Source organism: Lolium perenne, chromosome 1, assembly GCF_019359855.2.
Source record: "Lolium perenne isolate Kyuss_39 chromosome 1, Kyuss_2.0, whole genome shotgun sequence".
NCBI lineage: Eukaryota > Viridiplantae > Streptophyta > Magnoliopsida > Poales > Poaceae > Lolium > Lolium perenne.
The window spans coordinates 144,492,805-144,515,115 of record NC_067244.2 but is presented as its reverse complement, the minus strand read 5'-3'; positions in this window follow the sequence as shown (position 1 = coordinate 144,515,115).

Here is a 22,311-nt window from a genome sequence, read left to right as displayed (position 1 = left end):
TAGCGCGCGTGCGCTGCCGAGTGCCGGTTCGCTGAGACGCGCATGACAGCGCAGTGGCTGTGCTCGGCAGTGGCCAGCCAGCCCGCCCGTGTTCGACTCCCAGGGGGAGCGAATTTGCGGGTGTCTCACCGGGGGCTCTGGGTCCCTAATAAAATCCCCTCCACACATATGTGCCACAACTACTAGCTCCTAGGGACACTCAAATTATGTGTGCTGTGTGTATAGTTCTAGAGTCTAACTTGTGCACTAGTGGTGTGCGTGTGTGTGGTGTGAGTGTGGTGTTGAGTTAGTGCATAAGTTCAGATACTACAGCTGTAACACAGATCGAGGGGCCTCAAAAAAAAAAAGTGCCGGTTCGCTGAAGAATTCGATCGTGGGTTTCGGCCCGACTCGCTTCCATGCTATGCCATGTTTCTTGTCGATAGGAATATAAGATGGTTCGTTCCGTGAGGCTAAAAAAAAGGATGGTTCGTTCCGTGCGAGTGGGTTCCGCAGTTTGTTCCGTATGACTGGGTCGCGCAAGTTTATACGTAGTTCTTTGGTTCGGAGGGTGGTCTGTTATACGTACGCGCAAGAAAGCAGGTTGACGATTCCATACACAGCCAATCACAGAGAGTATATGAATTAAAACGTTGTTCTTTCAGTCTATGCCACTACTACGTATGCCATTTTTTTCTTCTTTTCTCTCTCCTTCTTACATTTTTTTTTCCTTTTCATGTTCCTTTTACTTTATTTCTTATTTCTTTTCATTTATCTTTTAAATTTACTTTTTTAATTTTCTAATAGGATTTTTTCCCATTTAGGTTTATTTTTTCTCTCTGTCTAAACGTTCCGTTCCCTCCGTCTAACCTCTTATATCGCTATATTAAAATTTGTATTCGTATCCGTCTGAACTCTTGTTTCCATGTGTTTAACATGTTGTTCCCCTCCGACTAAGTTGTTGTTTCATCCCGTCTACGTTGTTGTTCTCCTTCGCCGAGGTTATTGTTTTCTTCCATCTAGGCTCTTGTTGCTTCCATCTAGGTTTGTTGTTCCCCTCTGTCTATGATATTGTTCCTCTTTTGCACGCTCTTTGTTCCTCTTCGTTTAGGCTATTGTTCCCCTCCGTCTAAGCTCTTGTTCCCATCTGTCTAGCCTGTTGTTCCCCTATGCATAGGTTGTTGTTCCCCACCGCCTAGGCTCTTGTTCCACACTAACTAGGCTGTTGTTTCCGATCGTCTAGGTTGTTGTTTCCATCCGTACAGGTTATTGTTCCCTTTCATCTTGGCTATCGTTCCTCTCCGATTAGGATGTTGTTCCCCACAGTCTAGGTTGTTGTTCCCATCCTTATAGGGTGTCGTTCCCTTCCGTCTTGCCTCTTCTTCCCCTTTGTATATGCTCCCTAGGTTGTTGTTCTCTACCATCTAGGTTGTTGTTCCTCTCTGTCTTGGCTCTTCTTCCCTTTTGTATAAGATTTTGTTCCCCTCCGTCTAGGTTGTTGTTCCCCACCATTTAGGTTGTTGTTTCCCACCGTCTAGGTTGTGTTCCTTTCCATCTTGGCACTTCTTCCCTTTTATATAGGCTCTTGTTCCCCTTCGTCTAGGTTGTTGTTCCCCACCTTCTAGGTTGTTGTTCCCCTTCGTCTTGGCTGTTGTTACCCTTCGTATAGATTACTATTTTCTTCCCTTTTGTATGAGGTTGTTATTTTCGTTTGGTTTTAATTTTACATTCCCATTTTATGGAACTAGGGCCATAAACAGCAAGCTAACGACAGCATGGGTCAGGTTCAATAAAAAAAGCATCGCTCGTTAGGCTCCACCGTTCTAACATTTTCCACGTAAGATGATAAGAAACCTTTTTTTAGCCACCTCGCACATGCAAGGGAAAAGGAAGCTACAAGAAGCAAGCAGCTGTCACTCCGTACGCCCTGCATGCATTGATCAGAATTGCATGCGCATGTTCAGTTAAAAAAAAGAATCGCTCATTAAAGCTAGCATGCATGCCGCTGCAGTCCAAACACGGCCCACAATCAAAAAAAAAGTCCGAACACAGCCCAGCGTGGAGGCAACAGAGCAGCAGTATCCGACCAGCGCGCATCGAAACACTTCATACATTTTTAGTCCCACCTCGCCGCGCTAATGAACGAGACACCAGTTTAAATAGCTTCCCCGTCGCATAACAGACGTACGGCTCCGCGTCTCAACTTCTCGTCGGCCCCACAACGCTCTGCTGCATAGCGGCAGTACCGGACTGGCCCAACCGGCCTCGATCTTGTGAAGTGGTGATTAAGTTCCGCTCAAAGAAAAAAGCTGGTGATTAAGTGGGTGGGGCTATTGCAGCTAACACACCGCACCTTAAAAAAGGAATAAGGGCAATTGACAAATAAAGAAGGCATAACAATGCACATACGTAATGTAATCAACACAAATATCGTTAGACAAAGCATCAATGTTTTATCCCTAGTGGCAACAGCACATCCACAACCTTAGAACTTTCTGTCACTGTCCCAGATTTAATGGAGGCATTAACCCACTATCGAGCATAAATACTCCCTCTTGGAGTCACAAGTATCAACTTGGCCAGAGCTTCTACTAGCAACGGAGAGCATGCAAAAACATAAACAACTCATATATGATAGATTGATAATCAACTTGACATAGTATTCAATATCCATCGGATCCCAACAAACACAACATGTAGGATTACAAATAAACGATCTTGATCATGATAGGCAGCTCACAAGATCGAACATGATAGCACAATGAGGAGAAGACGACCATCTATCTACTGCTATGGACCCATAGTCCAGGGGTGAACTACTCACACATCGATCTGGAGGCGATCATGCCGATGAAGAGACCTCCGGGAGATGATTCCCCTCTCCGGCAGGGTGCCGGAGGCGATCTCCTGAATCCTCCGAGATGGGATTGGCGGCGGCTGCGTCTCCGGAAGGTTTTCCGTATCGTGGCTCTCGGTACTGGGGGTTTGCGACGAAGACTTTAAGTAGGCGGAAGGGCAGGTCAGGGGGCCACACGAGGGCCCCACACAACAGGCCGGCGCGGCCAAGGCCCAGGCCGCGCCGCCCTAGTGTGTGGCCGCCTCGTGGCCCCACTTCGTTTCCTCTTCGGACTTCTGGAAGCTTCGTGGAAAAATAGGCCCCTGGGCGTTGATTTCGTCCAATTCCGAGAATATTTCCTTACTAGGATTTCTGAAACCAAAAACAGCAGAAAACAGCAACTGGCTCTTCGGCATCTCGTCAATAGGTTAGTGCCGGAAAATGCATAAATATGACATATAATGCGTATAAAACATGTGAGTATCATCATAAAAGTAGCATGAAACATAAGAAATTATAGATACGTTTGGGACGTATCAAGCATCCCCAAGCTTAGTTCCTACTCGCCCTCGAGTAGGTAAACGATAACAAAGATAATTTCTGAAGTGACATGCTATCATAATCTTGATCATACTATTGTAAGCATATGAGATGAATGCAGCGATTCGAAGCAATGATGAAGATAATGAGTAAACAACTGAATCATATAGCAAAGACTTTTCATGAATAATACTTTCAAGACAAGCATCAATAAGACTTGCATAAGAGTTACTCATAAAGCAATAAGTTCGAAGTAAAGGCATTGAAGCAACACAAAGGAAGATATAAGTTTCAGCGGTTGCTTTCAACTTCAACATGTATATCTCATGGATAATTGTCAACACAAAGTAATATAACAAGTGCAATAGGTAAACATGTAAGAATCAATGCACACAGTTTACACAAGTGTTTGCTTCTAGGATAGAAAGAAGTAGGTAAACTGACTCAACAATAAAGTAGAAGATAGGTCCTTCGCAGAGGGAAGCATGGATTACTATATTTGTGCTAGAGCTTTTCATTTTGAAAACAAGAAACAATTTTGTCAACGGTAGTAATAAATCATATGTGTTATGTATAAGATATCCTATAAGTTGCAAGCCTCATGCATAGTATACTAATAGTGCCCGCACCTTGTCCTAATTAGCTTGGATTAACACGGATTATCATTGCATAGCATATGTTTCAACCAAGTGTCACAAAGGGGTACCTCTATGCCGCCTGTACAAGGGTCTAAGGAGAAGGTTCGCATTGGATTTCTCGCTTTTGATCATTCTCAACTTAGACACCCATACCGGGACAACATAGACAACAGATAATGGACTCTTCTTTTAATGCTTAAGCATTCAACAACAGTTAATATTCTCATAAGAGATTGAGGATTTGTGTCCAAACTGAAACTTCCACTATGAATCATGGCTTTAGTTAGCGGCCCAATGTTCTTCTCTAACAATATGCATACTCAAACCATTTGATCATGAAAATCGCCCTTACTTCAGACAAGACGAACATGCTGATGACCCACAAGTATAGGGGGTGTATCGTAGTATTTTCGATAAGTAAGAATGTCGATCCCAACGAGGAGCAGAAGGTGTTGACAAGCAGTTTCGATGAAGGATTCCCTGTAAATGCTCACAAACAAGTATTCAGGGGGTTTTGATGTAACAGTTGAATAAAGTACGAGTAAGTAAAGTGCGAGAGTAACAATTGCAGCGAGTGGCCCAATCCTTTTTAGCGCAAAGGACAAGCCGGTTTGTTTACTTATAATGACCAAACGTTCTCGAGGACACACGGGATTTTAGTCTAGTGCTTTCGCTACATACAGCTGATTAATCTTCATTGTTTTGATAAGTGTTGTGTGGGTGAACCTATGCTAATGTACCGCCCTTCCTAGGACTAATACATACTTGTGATTATACCCCTTGCAAGCATCCGCAACTACAAGAAAGTAATTAAGAATAAATCTAACCACAAACTTAAACTACGAGATCCTGCTATCCCTCCTGCATCGATATACCAACGGGGGTTTAGGTTTCTGTCACTCCGGCAACCCCGCAATCGGCAAACGAGTACAAGATGCATTCCCCTAGGCCCATAAAGGTGAAGTGTCGTGTAGTCGACGTTCACACGACACCACTAGAAGAATGACACCACAACTTAAATATCATAACATTGAATATTACTCAACCATAATTCACTACTAACATTTAGACTTCACCCATGTCCTCAAGAACTAAACGAACTACTCACGAGACATCATATGGAACATGATCAGAGGTGATATGATGATGAATAACAATCTGAACATAAACCTTGGTTCAATGGTTTCACTCAATAGCATCAACAACAAGTAGAAATCGATACCGGGAGAGTTTCCCCTATCAAACAATCAAGATCAAACCCAAATTGCTACGGCGGTGACAGTGTCCAGCGGTGGAGACGGCGGTGATGATGGTGGAGATGATGATGATGGTGATGGAGATGATGTCCAGCTCGATGACGGTGACGATGGCGTCGATTTCCCCCTCCGGGAGGGAATTTCCCCGGCGGATTCCTGCCCGCCGGAGAGCTCTTTTCTCTCTGGTGTTCTCCGCCCCGCAGAGGCGGCTGTGGCTCTTCGCGAGGTACCCTCTGTAGCTTAGGTTTTCGGGACGAAGGGTTTCGCGAAGAAAAGGAGGCGAAAGGGGCTATGGGGCCCCCACACCACAAGGTGGCGCGGCCAGGCCATGGGCCGCGCCGGCCTGTGGTCTGGCCCCACCTTGGGTCTTCTCAGCTCCCCCTTCTGGCTTCCTTCGTCATCTGGAAAAATAGGATTTTTGGTATAATTTCCTTACACAGTTGATCTTCCGAAATATTGCATTCTGGCGGTGTTTTTCCAGCAGAATCCTGGCTCCGGTGCTTGATCCTCAATAATGATGAAACATGCAAAATAGATGAAATAACATAAGTATTGTGTCCAAATATGAAATATATCAATGAATAACAGCAAATTATGATATAAAATAGTGATGCAAATTGGACGTATCAACTCCCCCCAAGCTTAGACTTTGCTTGTCCCCAAGCGAAACTGAACTCAGTAAACAGGACCACATGTTTATGGAGTGAAGAGTCGATAAATAAAATACGGACAAGAAGCATCATATTCATTCACACAAGACATTCTAGTAAACAACTTCCTCATATAACTCAACTTGAAACAAGTATAAGTCAATCACAAATAAAGGTGCATAAGAAATCATAGTTGGTGATGGCAAACTTTGTTCTTGGTCAGAGAACAATTAACAAATTATACTTATCTCATTGAGCAGCACTCTCATGTTAAAGTTTATATGGCACAACTTGCATACTCAATCATAATAGTCTCCTCATAATCATTGATAACTTGCAAAGCTATATTCATTCAGATAAAACTTGTACTAAACAAGGAAGAATGAAAGACATGATGAAACAAATCACAATATAATGGTTTGATCACAACTACTCAAATGCTTTCTTGAGATGGAGAGAAATAGGTTTACTGACTCAACATAAAATAAAAGACAGGCCCTTCGCAGAGGGAAGCAGTGATTAAATCATGTGCTAGAGCTTTTTCAGTTTTGAAATCATATAGAGATAATAAAAGTAACATTTTGAGAGGTGTTTGTTGTTGTCAACGACTGGTAGCGGGTACTCTAACCCCCTTGCTAGACAACCTTCAAAGAGCGGCTCCCATTTTATTTTTATTTTGTGTGGCACTCCTTCCAACCTTTCTTTCACAAACCATGGCTAACCGAATCCTCGGGTGCCTGCCAACAATCTCATACCATGAAGGAATGCCTTTTTATTTTAGTTTTATTATGATGATGACACTCCCCCCAACCTTTGCTTACACAAGCCATGGCTAACCGAATCCTTCGGGTGCCGTCCATCAATCACATAACATGGAGGAGTGTCTAATTAGTTTAATTAGTTTGGGACTGGGAATCCCATTGCCAGCTCTTTTTGCAAAATTATTGGATAAGCGGATGAAGCCACTAGTCCATTGGTGAAAGTTGCCCAACAAGATTGAAAGATAAAACACCACATACTTCCTCATGAGCTATAAAACATTGACACAAATAAGAGATACTAAGTTTTGAATTGTTTAAAGGTAGCACATGAAGTATTTACTTGGAATGGCAGAAAATACCATGTAGTAGGTAGGTATGGTGGACACAAATGGCATAGGTTTGGGCTAAGGTTTGGATGCACGAGAAGTATTCCCTCTCAGTACAGGTCTTGGGCTAGCAAGGCTAATTAGCAAGCATAAGAGTTGAAGGAAACAAACAAATATACATGTGATAGAAACAATCATGCATCTTCCTTGTAAGCACAAACAATTTTAACTTCAGAATAATAAGCTATGAGCTAACAAGAAAGAAAGACAATGAAATAACTACATGTATTTCTCTTTTCTACTTAAACCTCAAAGTGTTGTTGCTATTGACCAATGCTAAGTTTGCCAAAACCAAATAGATTTATTCAATGCTCCCAAAGTGATACCAATACTAACAACAAGGTAAATCATATAGTAGAGATTGCAAACTAAAATAAGATGTGCAATATGTAAATGATAAGACTTCTCATTAATATTTCATAACGATAACTCACACCAAGGGATACATAGATAACCAACTAAAGGAGAGATACTTCCAAACTGCAACCCATCTTATATGATAACTTCCCTACTCATGATATGACACTACTTGACAATAAAAAGTAAAAGGTAGTGATGATGTGATACCGCGGCACTCCCCCAAGCTTGGAACAAACCAAGGGGATGCCAATACCGATGATGAATTACTCCTTCGGCGATGGTGGTGATGAACTCCTGACAAGCTTCTCAATAAGCTCCTGAAGCTCATCAATCTTGTATGTGAGATTGCGAATCATCTCCGAATTGTGCTCGACGCGGTTAAGAAGTCTGTCCGACGGCGAGTCCCAACTCTTAGAGTTATTTCCCCACTCTTCACCCTCAGGCTTCCTCCTTCCTGCAGTGTTAGAGCGATCTATATCCCAATTGCTAGGCAATGCTGCCTTGGGAGTCCCTTCAATTTGATTATTGAAAATTAGATTGTGGAAGGGATGGTGAATGCCTGATAAAGATGTTTTCGGAGCTAGGTAATGACGTGGAACCGCTCCTCCAGTGCGAATTCTTGCGCTCTTGTTTGCACTAAAAGGGTTGTCCACCACCTTGATGCTTGCGATGGTAGCACGCGGGTGTGCGCGCGAATCTTCCTCCACCTCTTCTTCATCCTCTTCCTTGACGTCCTTGTCCTCCTCTTTCCACCCAAGATCTCGATTATCTTCATCCGGAAACTCCTTGCCCTTGTTCTTGGAGACCATGGTGCTTCTAAACTGAAAACAGATCCTGGCAGAAACAGCTCGAAACAAAACACGTCGAGAAAACGATATACGGACCTCCAGGGGTCCGGGGGATTATATAGCAAAAAATTTCACGACAAAAAGAAAGTACCAGATCGAACCAGAGTCGGAAAGGGGCGACGAGGCGGCCAGACCATAGGGCGGCGCGGGCCCAGGCCAGTCCGCGCCGGCCTATGGTGGCACGCCCTCGTGCGTCTTTTCCACTCCGTTTCGAACTCGTAATTTTTCATATTTTCCAAAAACAGCAAAAATATAGTTCGGAAAGTAAATTGCGAACTTTTCATTACCAGTACTGTTACCTATTCAAAGTCGAGTTCTGGCGGACTGTCAATTTGTCCTTTAATGAAAGCCTCCGGTGTTTCCACTTGAATAATATCAACATCAACATTATAAGAATCACCTGAGATATAATGCTTGAGTCTTTGTCCATTCACCACTTGCGTAGCATTGCCTTGGAGAGAGCTAATTTTAATTGCTCCTGAACGATACACCTCCTCAACAACATATGGTCCTTCCCATTTCGAGAGTAATTTCCCTGCAAAGAATCTGAGACGAGACCGACACAATAGGACTTTATCCCCAATATTAAATTCTCTTTTGATAATCCTCATGTCATGCCATTTTTTAACTTTCTCTTTAAAGAGTTTAGCATTTTCATAAGCTTCACTTCTCCATTCATCTAGAGAACTCAATTGCAACAACCTCTTATTACCGGCAAGTTTAGGATCTTTATTTAATTCTCTAACAGCCCAATAAGCTTTGTGCTCTAGTTCTAAAGGTAAATGACAAGCTTTTCCGTAAACCATTTTATAAGGTGACATTCCCATGGGATTTTTATAAGCAGTTCTATAAGCCCATAGTGCATCCTTCAATTTACTAGCCCAATTCTTTCTAGTTTTATTAACAGTCTTTTGCAAGATAGATTTAATCTCTCTATTTGATAATTCTACTTGCCCACTAGTTTGAGGATGATAAGCGGAAGCAATTCTATGATTAATACCATACCTAGCAAGAGTTTTTCTAAAACCACCATGAATAAAATGAGAACCTCCATCAGTCATAATATATCTAGGCACTCCAAATCTAGGAAAAATAATGTCTAAAAGCATTCTTAAAGAGGTCTCACCATCAGCACTTTTGTAGGTATGGCTTCCACCCATTTAGTAACATAATCAACAGCAACAAGTATATGAGTGTTACCTTCTGAAGACGGAAAAGGTCCCATGAAGTCAAATCCCCAACAATCAAATGGTTCAATAACAAGAGTATAATTCATAGGCATTTCATTACGTCTGGAGATATTACCAACCCTTTGGCATTCATCACAAGATAAAATAAACTTTCTCGCATCCTTGAAGAGAGTTGGCCAATAAAAACCTGATTGTAGAACCTTTTGCGCGGTTCTTTCTCCAGCGTGATGTCCTCCATAAGCACTACCATGACATTTACTCAATATCTCTTGTTGTTCATATTCGGGAACACATCTTCGAATAATACCATCCACTCCTTCTTTATATAAGTGTGGGTCATCCCAGAAATAATGCCTCAAGTCATAAAAGAATTTCCTCCTTTCTTTGAGCTGAAAAGGTTGGAGGCAAGTACTTGGAAACAATAAAGTTAGCATAATCAGCATACCAAGGACTGTCTCGCGAGCTCACCTTTATCGCAGCCAATTGTTCATTTGGAAAACTATCATTAACAGGAACAGGATCATAAGCAATATTTTCCAATCTAGACAAATTATCAGCAACAGGATTATCAGCACCTTTCCTATCTACAATATGTAAATCAAATTCTTGCAAAAAAAGTACCCATCTAATAAGCCTCGGCTTAGCATCTTTCTTTGTCATAAGGTATCTAATTGCAGCATGGTCAGTATGAATCGTAACTTTTGAATCAACAATATAAGATCTAAATTTATCACAAGCAAAGACTACAGCTAATAATTCTTTTTCAGTTGTAGCATAATTTCTTTGAGCAGCATCAAGAGTTTTACTAGCATAATGAATAACATTCAGTTTTTTATCTACTCGCTGTCCAAGAACAGCGCCTACAGCAAAATCACTAGCATCACACATAATTTCAAATGGTAAGTTCCAATCAGGAGGTTCAACTATAGGAGCAGTTGTTAAGGCTTTCTTAAGAGTTTCAAAAGCTTCCTTACAATCGTCACCAAAAACAAAAGGTACGTCTTTTTGAAGAAGATTAGTAAGAGGCTTTGAAATCTTGGAGAAATCTTTAATAAATCTCCTATAAAACCCAGCATGACCAAGAACACTACGAATACCTTTAACATCCCTATGATAGGGCATCTTCTCAATTGCTTCAACTTTAGCTCTATCAACTTCAATACCTCTCTCAGAAATTTTATGTCCCAATACAATTCCTTCATTAACCATAAAGTGGCATTTCTCCCAATTAAGAACAAGGTTAGTTTCTTCACATCTCTGCAAAACTTTATCAAGGTTTCGCAAGCAACTATCAAAAGAATTCCCATAGACGGAAAAATCATCCATGAATACTTCCACAATACTCTCACAAAAGCCATGAAAAATAGCAGACATGCATCTTTGAAAAGTAGCAGGAGCATTACATAAACCAAAAGGCATACGCCTATAAGCATAAGTTCCATAGGGACAAGTAAAAGTGGTTTTCTCTTGATCTTTAGTTTTAACAGCAATTTGTGAAAACCCAGAATAACCATCAAGAAAGCAAAAATGAGTATTTTTAGACAATCTTTCTAGCATTTGATCAATAAATGGTAAAGGGTAATGATCTTTCTTAGTAACTTTATTAACTTTTCAAAAATCAATGCACATTCTATACCCTACAACTACTATTTGAGGGATGAGCTCATCATTATCATTAGGCACAACAGTCATTACTCCTTTCTTGGGAACGCAATGGACAGGACTAACCCATCTACTATCAGCAATAGGATATATAATACCAGCTTCAAGAAGTTTTAATACCTCATTCCTTACCACCTCCTTCATCTTTGGAATTAGACGACGCTGATGTTCAACAACAGGCTTTGCATCATCTTCCATATTAATAGCATGTTGGCAAATAGAAGGAGAAATCCCCTTCAAATCATCAAGAGTGTAGCCAATAGCTCCTCGGTGTTTCTTCAATATTTCCAATAACCTTTCTTCCTCAATCTCTGAAAGCTTAGAACTAATAATAACAGGATATATTTTCTTATCATCAATATGAGCATATTTAAGATTATCAGGTAAAGGCTTTAAATCAAAAACAGGATCTTCCTTTGGTGGCGGTGTTGTACCCAAATCTTCCACCGGTAAATCATGCTTGAGAATAGGTTGGCGAAGAAAAATTTCCTCAAGCTCATCTCTTTCTTTCCTAAAAACTTCACTCTCGCTATTCTCCAAATGTTGCTGCAAAGGATTATTAGGAACAAGAACAATAGATGCACATTGTTCCATTTTAAAATCATTACTAGGCAAATCAGCTTTATAAGGGGTTTTGGTAAATTTAGAGAAGTTAAACTCATAAGATTCACCAGCAAATTTAGTCAAAATTTTCTCTTTCTTGCAATCTATAATAGCTCCACAAGTATTTAGAAAAGGTCTACCAAAAATGATAGGACAATAATCACTAGCAGCAGAACCAAGTACCAAAAAGTCAGCAGGATATTTAATCTTACCACATAGAACTTCTACATCTCGAACAATACCAATTGGAGAAATAGTTTCTCTATTAGCCAGCTGAATAACCACATCAATATCTTCAAGTTCACAAGAATCAATTTCGTGCATAATCTCCGTGTAAAGCTCATAAGGAATAGCACTAACACTTGCACCAATATCACATAAACCATAATAGCAATGATCACCAATTCTAACAGATAGCATAGGAACACTAACTTGTTTGGGTTTATTAGGATGTGAAACAATATTAGAAGCATCTTCACAGAAAATAATATGACCATCCTCCACATTTTCAGTCACAAGATCTTTAACTATTGCAACAGCAGGTTCAACTTTTATTTGTTCTTCAGGTTCTATAGGTTTCTTTTCACTTTTATGAACCGCACTATTTATAACAGAGTACTCCTTCATTTTAGCAGGGAAAGGAGTTTTTCAATATAAGCTTCAGGAATAACATGATCAGCTTCAACTACAACGCATTTATTAATAGATGAATCAATTTTATCTTTATACGGTTCATGATACTTATCAAAATTCTTCTTAGGCAATTCATAATGAGAGGCAAAAGCTTTATAAAGATTTGCAGCAACTTGAGAATCAAGACCATATGTAGCACTCATATTACGAAATTTATCAGTATCCATAAAAGCTTCAATGCATTTATAATCATAAATTATACCGATTCTCTATCCTTGTCGTTCTCCCAACCTTCAGTATTTTCTTGGATCCGATCAAGAAGGTCCCTTTTAAACTCTTCTTTGTTGCGTGTAAATGATCCAGAACAAGAAGTATCCAGCAAGGTCTTGTCTTGAAAAGAAAGTCTTGCATAGAAATTATCAATAATAACATTACCAGGAAGCTCATGAATGGGGCATTTGAGCATTAAAGACTTCAATCTCCCCCAAGCTTGGGTAATACTCTCTCCATCATGAGGCCAAAAATTATATATGCGATTCCGATCCTTGTGAATTTCACTTGGAGGATAGAACTTAGAATAAAACCGGGGCACAATATCATTCCATTCAAGAGAATCCCCATTATCCAGTAATTTATACCAATGAGTCGCCTTACCAGACAGCGATATAGAGAATAGTTTCTTCCTCACTTCATCCATAGCAATACCTGCACACTTGAATAAACCGCATAATTCATGCAAGAACAATAAATGATCTCCAGGGTGGACAGTTCCATCCCCTTCATAGCGGTTATCCATAACACGTTCAATAATTTTCATAGGTATTTTATATGGTATCACTTCCTCACCTGGCGCCTCATCCACTACCGTTGCAGTAGTAGTAGATTTCCCAAATAGAAATTGAAGAGAAGATCTCTCCATAATGACTTATAGCAGCAGGCAGAAATAAAATCAGCACAAACAGTAAAGGTTTTCCTTACCAATTCCACTTACCAATAGCGCTTCGCTCCCCGGCAACGGCGCCAGAAAATAGTCTTGATGACCCACAAGTATAGGGGGTGTATCGTAGTATTTTCGATAAGTAAGAATGTCGATCCCAACGAGGAGCAGAAGGTGTTGACAAGCAGTTTCGATGAAGGATTCCCTGTAAATGCTCACAAACAAGTATTCAGGGGGTTTTGATGTAACAGTTGAATAAAGTACGAGTAAGTAAAGTGCGAGAGTAACAATTGCAGCGAGTGGCCCAATCCTTTTTAGCGCAAAGGACAAGCCGGTTTGTTTACTTATAATGACCAAACGTTCTCGAGGACACACGGGATTTTAGTCTAGTGCTTTCGCTACATACAGCTGATTAATCTTCATTGTTTTGATAAGTGTTGTGTGGGTGAACCTATGCTAATGTACCGCCCTTCCTAGGACTAATACATACTTGTGATTATACCCCTTGCAAGCATCCGCAACTACAAGAAAGTAATTAAGAATAAATCTAACCACAGCCTTAAACTCTGAGATCCCGCTATCCCTCCTGCATCGATATACCAATGGGGGTTTAGGTTTCTGTCACTCCGGCAACCCCGCAATCGGCAAACGAGTACAAGATGCATTCCCCTAGGCCCATAAAGGTGAAGTGTCGTGTAGTCGACGTTCACACGACACCACTAGAAGAATGACACCACAACTTAAATATCATAACATTGAATATTACTCAACCATAATTCACTACTAACATTTAGACTTCACCCATGTCCTCAAGAACTAAACGAACTACTCACGAGACATCATATGGAACATGATCAGAGGTGATATGATGATGAATAACAATCTGAACATAAACCTTGGTTCAATGGTTTCACTCAATAGCATCAACAACAAGTAGAAATCGATACCGGGAGAGTTTCCCCTATCAAACAATCAAGATCAAACCCAAATTGCTACGGCGGTGACGGTGTCCAGCGGTGGAGACGACGGTGATGATGGTGGAGATGATGATGATGGTGATGGAGATGATGTCCAGCTCGATGACGGTGACGATGGCGTCGATTTCCCCCTCCGGGAGGGAATTTCCCCGGCGGATTCCTGCCCGCCGGAGAGCTCTTTTCTCTCTGGTGTTCTCCGCCCCGCAGAGGCGGCTGTGGCTCTTCGCGAGGTACCCTCTGTAGCTTAGGTTTTCGGGACGAAGGGTTTCGCGAAGAAAAGGAGGCGAAAGGGGCTGTGGGGCCCCCACACCACAAGGTGGCGCGGCCAGGCCATGGGCCGCGCCGGCCTGTGGTCTGGCCCCACCTTGGGTCTTCTCAGCTCCCCCTTCTGGCTTCCTTCGTCATCTGGAAAAATAGGATTTTTGGTATAATTTCCTTCCACAGTTGATCTTCCGAAATATTGCATTCTGGCGGTGCTTTTTCCAGCAGAATCCTGGCTCCGGTGCTTGATCCTCAATAATGATGAAACATGCAAAATAGATGAAATAACATAAGTATTGTGTCCAAATATGAAATATATCAATGAATAACAGCAAATTATGATATAAAATAGTGATGCAAATTGGACGTATCACATGCATAGCAACTCACATGATATTCAACAAAGGTAAAAGTAGATGGCGTCCCCAGAAACATGGTTACCGCTCAACAAGCAACTTATTAAGAAATAAGACACATAAGTACATATTCTTCACCACAATAGTTTTTAAGGCTATTTGTCCCATGAGCTATGTATTGTAAAGGCAAAGAATGGAAGTTTTAAAGGTAGCACTCAAGTAATGTACTTTGGAATGGCGGAGAAATACCATGTGGTAGGTAGGTATGGTGGACACAAATGGCATGGATTTGGCTCAAGGATTTGGATGCACGAGAAGAATCCCTCTCAATACAAGGCTAGGCTAGCAAGGTTGTTTGAAGCAAACTCAAGTATGAAATGGTGCAGCAAGACTCACATATAAACATATTGTAACTATTATAAGACTTTACATTGTCTCCTTGTTGTTCAAACACCTCAACCAGAAAATATCTAGACTTAGAGAGACCAATCATGCAAACCAAATTTTAACAAGCTCTATGTAGTTCTTCATTAATAGGTGCAAGGTACATGATGCAAGAGCTTAAACATGATCTATATGAGCACAAAAATTGCCAAGTATCACATTATTCAAGACATTATACCATTTACCACATGCAGCATTTTTCGTTTCCAACCATATAACAATGAATGAAATAGTCCAACCTTCGCAATGAACATTAAGAATAAAGCTAAGAACACATGTGTTCATACGAAACAACGGAGCGTGTCTCTCTCCCAAACAAAGAATGCTAGGATCCGATCTTATTCAAACAAAACAAAAATAAAAACAAACAGACGCTCCAAGCAAAGCACATAAGATGTGACGGAATAAAAATATAGTTTCACTAGAGGAACCTGATAATGTTGTCGATGAAGAAGGGGATGCCTTGGGCATCCCCAAGCTTAGACGCTTGAGTCTTCTTAAAATATGCAGGGATGAACCACGGGGGCATCCCCAAGCTTAGACCTTTCACTCTTCTTGATCATATTGTATCATCCTCCTCTCTTGACCCTTGAAAACTTCCTCCACACCAAACTAAAAACAAACTCATTAGAGGGTTAGTGCATAATTGAAAATTCATATATTCAGAGGTGACATAATCATTCTTAACACTTCTGGACATTGCACAAAGCTACTGAAAGTTAATGGAATAAAGAAATCCATCGAACATAGCAAAACAGGCAATGCGAAATAAAAAGGCAGAATCTGTCAAAACAGAACAGTCTGTAAAGACGAATTTTACAGGGGCACTTAACTTGCTCAGATGAAAATGCTCAAATTGAATGAAAGTTGCGTACATATCTGTGGATCACGCACGCCCAGATTCGTGACAGCAAGAAATCGGTTTCTGCGCAGTAATCCAAATCTAGTATTGACTTTACTATCAAAGACTTTACTTGGCACAACAATGCAATAAAATAAAGATAAGGAGAGGTTGCTACAGTAGTAACAACTTCCAAGACTCAAATATAAAACAAAGGTACTGATGACGTGTAACTCACACGTTCGTTGGGAACCCCAAGAGGAAGGTATGATGCGCACAGCAGCAAGTTTTCCCTCAGAAAGAAACCAAGGTTTATCGAACCAGGAGGAGCCAAGAAGCACGTTGAAGGTTGATGGCTGCGGGATGTAGTGCGGCGCAACACCAGGGATTCCGGCGCCAACGTGGAACCTGCACAACACAACCAAAGTACTTTGCCCCAACAAAACAGTGAGGTTGTCAATCTCACCGGCTTGCTGTAACAAAGGATTAACCGTATTGTGTGGAAGATGATTGTTTGCGAAAAACAAGAAACGATATTGCAGTAGATTGTATTTCAGTAAAGAGAATTGGACCGGGGTCCACAGTTCACTAGAGGTGTCTCTCCCATAAGACAAACAGCATGTTGGGTGAACAAATTACAGTTGGGCAATTGACAAATAAAGAGGGCATGACCATGCACATACATATCATGATGAGTATAGTGAGATTTAATTGGGCATTACGACAAAGTACATAGACCGCCATCCAACTGCATCTATGCCTAAAAAGTCCACCTTCAGGTTATCATCCGAACCCCCTCCAGTATTAAGTTGCAAAGCAACAGACAATTGCATTAAGTATGGTGCGTAATGTAATCAACAACTACATCCTTAGACATAGCATCAATGTTTTATCCCTAGTGGCAACAGCACAACACAACCTTAGAACTTTCTGTCACCTGTCCCAGTGTCAATGCGTGCATGAACCCACTATCGAGCATAAGTACTCCATCTTGGAGTTACAAGCATCTACTTGGCCAGAGCATCTACTAGTAACGGAAAGCATGCAAGATCATAAACAACACGTAGATATAACTTTGATAATCAACATAACAAGTATTCTCTATTCATCGGATCCCAACAAACGCAACATATAGAATTACAGATAGATGATCTTGATCATGTTAGGCAGCTCACAAGATCCGACAATGATAGCACAATGGGGAGAAGACAACCATCTAGCTACTGCTATGGACCCATAGTCCAGGGGTAGACTACTCACACATCACACCGGAGGCGACCATGGCGGCGTAGAGTCCTCCGGGAGATGATTCCCCTCTCCGGCAGGGTGCCGGAGGCGATCTCCTGGATCCCCCGAGATGGGATTGGCGTTGGCGGCGTCTCTGGAAGGTTTTTCGTATCGTGGCTCTCGGTACTGGGGGTTTCGTCACGGAGGCTTTAAGTAGGCGGAAGGGCAAGTCAAGAGGCGGCACGGGGGGCCCACACCATAGGCCGGCGCGGCCAGGGGTGGGGCCGCGCCGCCCTAGGGTTTGGCCACCCCGTGGCCCCTCTTCGTCTCGTCTTCGGACTTCTGGAAGCTTCGTGGAAAAATAGGCCCCTGGGCTTTGATTTCGTCCAATTCCGAGAATATTTCCTTACTAGGATTTCTGAAACCAAAAACAATGAAAACAGAATCGGCACTTCGGCATCTTGTTAATAGGTTAGTTCCAGAAAATGCACGAATATGACACAAAGTGTGCATAAAACATGTAGATAACATCAATAATGTGGCATGGAACATAAGAAATTATCGATACATCGGAGACATATCAGCATCCCCAAGCTTAGTTCTGCTCGTCCCGAGCAGGTAAAACGATAACACAGATAATTTCTGGAGTGACATGCCATCATAATCTTGATCATACTATTTGTAAAGCATATGTAGTGAATGCAGCGATCAAAACAATGTATATGACATGAGTAAACAAGTGAATCATAAAGCAAAGACTTTTCATGAATAGCACTTCAAGACAAGCATCAATAAGTCTTGCATAAGAGTTAACTCATAAAGCAATAATTCAAAGTAAAGGCATTGAAGCAACACAAAAGAAGATTAAGTTTCAGCGGTTGCTTTCAACTTGTAACATGTATATCTCATGGATATTGTCAACATAGAGTAATATAATAAGTGCAATAAGCAAGTATGTAGGAATCAATGCACAGTTCACACAAGTGTTTGCTTCTTGAGGTGGAGAGAAATAGGTGAACTGACTCAACATTGAAAGTAAAAGAATGGTCCTCCATAGAGGAAAAGCATCGATTGCTATATTTGTGCTAGAGCTTTGATTTTGAAAACATGAAACAATTTTGTCAACGGTAGTAATAAAGCATATGCATCATGTAAATTATATCTTATAAGTTGCAAGCCTCATGCATAGTGTACTAATAGTGCCCGCACCTTGTCCTAATTAGCTTGGACTACCTGGATTATCACCGCAATACATATGCTTTAACCAAGTATCACAAAGGGGTACCTCTATACACTTTGTACAAAGGTCTAAGGAGAAAGCTCGCATTTGGATTTCTCGCTTTTGATTATTCTCAACTTAGACATCCATACCGGGACAACATAGACAACAGATAATGGACTCCTCTTTTAATGCTTTAAGCATTCAACAACAATTAATTCTTTTCTCATTAGAGATTTGAGGATGTTTGTCCAAAACTGAAACTTCCACCATGGATCATGGCTTTAGTTAGCGGCCCAATGTTCTTCTCTAACAATATGCATGCTCAAACCATTCAACTCAGTGTAGATCGCCCTTACTTCAGACAAGACGAACATGCATAGCAACTCACATGAAATTCAACAATGAAAAGTTGATGGCGTCCCCAGTAAACATGGTTATCGCACAACAAGCAACTTAATAAGAGATAAAGTGCATAATTACATATTCAATACCACAATAGTTTTTAAGCTATTTGTCCCATGAGCTATATATTGCAAAGGTGAATGATGGAATTTTAAAGGTAGCACTCAAGCAATTTACTTTGGAATGGCGGAAAATACCATGTAGTAGGTAGGTATGGTGGACACAAATGGCATAGTGGTTGGCTCAAGTATTTTGGATGCATGAGAAGTATTCCCTCTCGATACAAGGTTTAGGCTAGCAAGGCTTATTTGAAACAAACACAAGGATGAACCGGTGCAGCAAAACTCACATAAAAGACATATTGAAAACATTATAAGACTCTACACCGTCTTCCTTGTTGTTCAAACTCAATACTAGAAATTATCTAGACCTTAGAGAAACCAAATATGCAAACCAAATTTTAGCATGCTCTATGTATTTCTTCATTAATTGGTGCAAAGCATATGACGCAAGAGCTTAATCATGAGCACAACAATTGCCAAGTATCACATTACCCAAGACATTAATAGCAATTACTACATGTATCATTTTCCAATTCCAACCATATAACAATTTAACGAAGGAGAAACTTCGCCATGAATACTATGAGTAGAAACCAAGGACATACTTGTCCATATGCTACAGCAGAGCGTGTCTCTCTCCCATAAAGTGAATGATAGGATCCATTTTATTCAAACAAAACAAAAACAAAAACAAACCGACGCTCCAAGAAAAAGCACATAAGATGTGATGGAATAAAAATATAGTTTCAGGGGAGGAACCTGATAATGTTGTCGATGAAGAAGGGGATGCCTTGGGCATCCCCAAGCTTAGACGCTTGAGTCTTCTTAATATATGCAGGGGTGAACCACCGGGGCATCCCCAAGCTTAGAGCTTTCACTCTCCTTGATCATGTTGCATCATACTCCTCTCTTGATCCTTGAAAACTTCCTCCACACCAAACTCGAAACAACTCATTAGAGGGTTAGTGCACAATATAAATTGACATATTCAGAGGTGACACAATCATTCTTAACACTTCTGGACATTGCATAATGCTACTGGACATTAGTGGATCAAAGAAATTCATCCAACATAGCAAAAGAGGCAATGCGAAATAAAAGGCAGAATCTGTCAAAACAGAACAGTTCGTATTGACGAATTTTAAAATGGCACCAGACTTGCTCAGATGAAAATGCTCAAATTGAATGAAAGTTGCGTACATATCTGAGGATCATGCACGTAAATTGGCTTAATTTTCTGAGCTACCTACAGGGAGGTGGACCCAGATTAGTGACAGCAAAGAAATCTGGAACTGTGCAGTAATCCAAATCTAGTACTTACTTTTCTATCAACGGCTTAACTTGGCACAACGAAACACAAAACTAAGATAAGGAGAGGTTGCTACAGTAGTAAACAACTTCCAAGACACAAAATAAAAACAAAGTACTGTAGGTAAAAACATGGGTTGTCTCCCATAAGCGCTTTTCTTTAACGCCTTTCAGCTAGGCGCAGAAAGTGTGTATCAAGTATTATCGAAGGATGATGCATTCTCAGCGGGGTGCGGAGTGTTCTCAACTATGCATATTATCTTTTCTATGTGAGTTTCAGAGGCTCCCTTTTCATTAATCTTGGGCTTGCTACTCTGATCAAACAAATCTTCAGGAACAATCCAATCAAAATTCTTTTCTAGTGCCTCACACATTCCCAAGAGCTTGCAAGGTATTGATGTTTTAATATCCCCCTCATAATTAATTTTATTAGTGTACTTTTGTCTATCCTTTTCCATCTTCTCAAGGGTACTGGCAAAGTTGGTATAAGAACCTAGCATATTATATTTAGTGAAAACTTTTCTAGCTTCTCTCGCTATTCCCCCAAATTCCTTAAGAAGGGTTTCTAATACAAAATCTTTCTTTTCTCCTTCTTCCATATCACTAAGTGTAAGAAACATATGTTGAATCACAGGATTAAGATTAACAAATCTAGCTTCTAATGCGTGTACTAAAGAAGCAACAGCAATTTCATAAGTGGGGGCAAGTTCTGCCAAGTGTCTATCTTCAAAATCTTCGACCGTACTAATATGAGTGAAAAAATCTTCTATATTGTCTTTCCCAAGGATAGACCCTCGACCTACCGGTACATCTTTAAGAACAAACTTAGGAGGAAACATTATGAAATAAGTAAAGTAAATGCAAGTAAACTAATTTTTTTGTGTTTTTGATATAGCAAACAAGATAGCAAGTAAAGTAAAACTAGCAACTAATTTTTTTGTATTTTGATTTAGTGCAGCAAACAAAGTAGTAAATAAAACTAAGCAAGACAAAAACAAAGTAAATAGATTGAGAAGTGGAGACTCCCCTTGCAGCGTGTCTTGATCTCCCCGGCAACGGCGCCAGAAAAAGAGCTTGATGGCGTGTAACTCACACGTTCGTTGGGAACCCCAAGAGGAAGGTATGATGCGCACAGCAGCAAGTTTTCCCTCAGAAAGAAACCAAGGTTTATCGAACCAGGAGGAGCCAAGAAGCACGTTGAAGGTTGATGGCTGCGGGATGTAGTGCGGCGCAACACCAGGGATTCCGGCGCCAACGTGGAACCTGCACAACACAACCAAAGTACTTTGCCCCAACGAAACAGTGAGGTTGTCAATCTCACCGGCTTGCTGTAACAAAGGATTAACCGTATTGTGTGGAAGATGATTGTTTGCAGAAAACAAGAGAACAAGATTGCAGTAGATTGTATTTCAAGAAAGAGAATTGGACCGGGGTCCACAGTTCACTAGAGGTGTCTCTCCCATAAGACAAACAGCATGTTGGGTGAACAAATTACAGTTGGGCAATTGACAAATAAAGAGGGCATGACCATGCACATACATATCATGATGAGTATAGTGAGATTTAATTGGGCATTACGACAAAGTACATAGACCGCCATCCAACTGCATCTATGCCTAAAAAGTCCACCTTCAAAGTTATCATCCGAACCCCTCCAGTATTAAGTTGCAAAGCAACAGACAATTGCATTAAGTATGGTGCGTAATGTAATCAACAACTACATCCTTAGACATAGCATCAATGTTTTATCCCTAGTGGCAACAGCACAACACAACCTTAGAACTTTCTGTCACTGTCCCAGGTGTCAATGCAGGCATGAACCCACTATCGAGCATAAGTACTCCCTCTTGGAGTTACAAGCATCTACTTGGCCAGAGCATCTACTAGTAACGGAAAGCATGCAAGATCATAAACAACACGTAGATATAACTT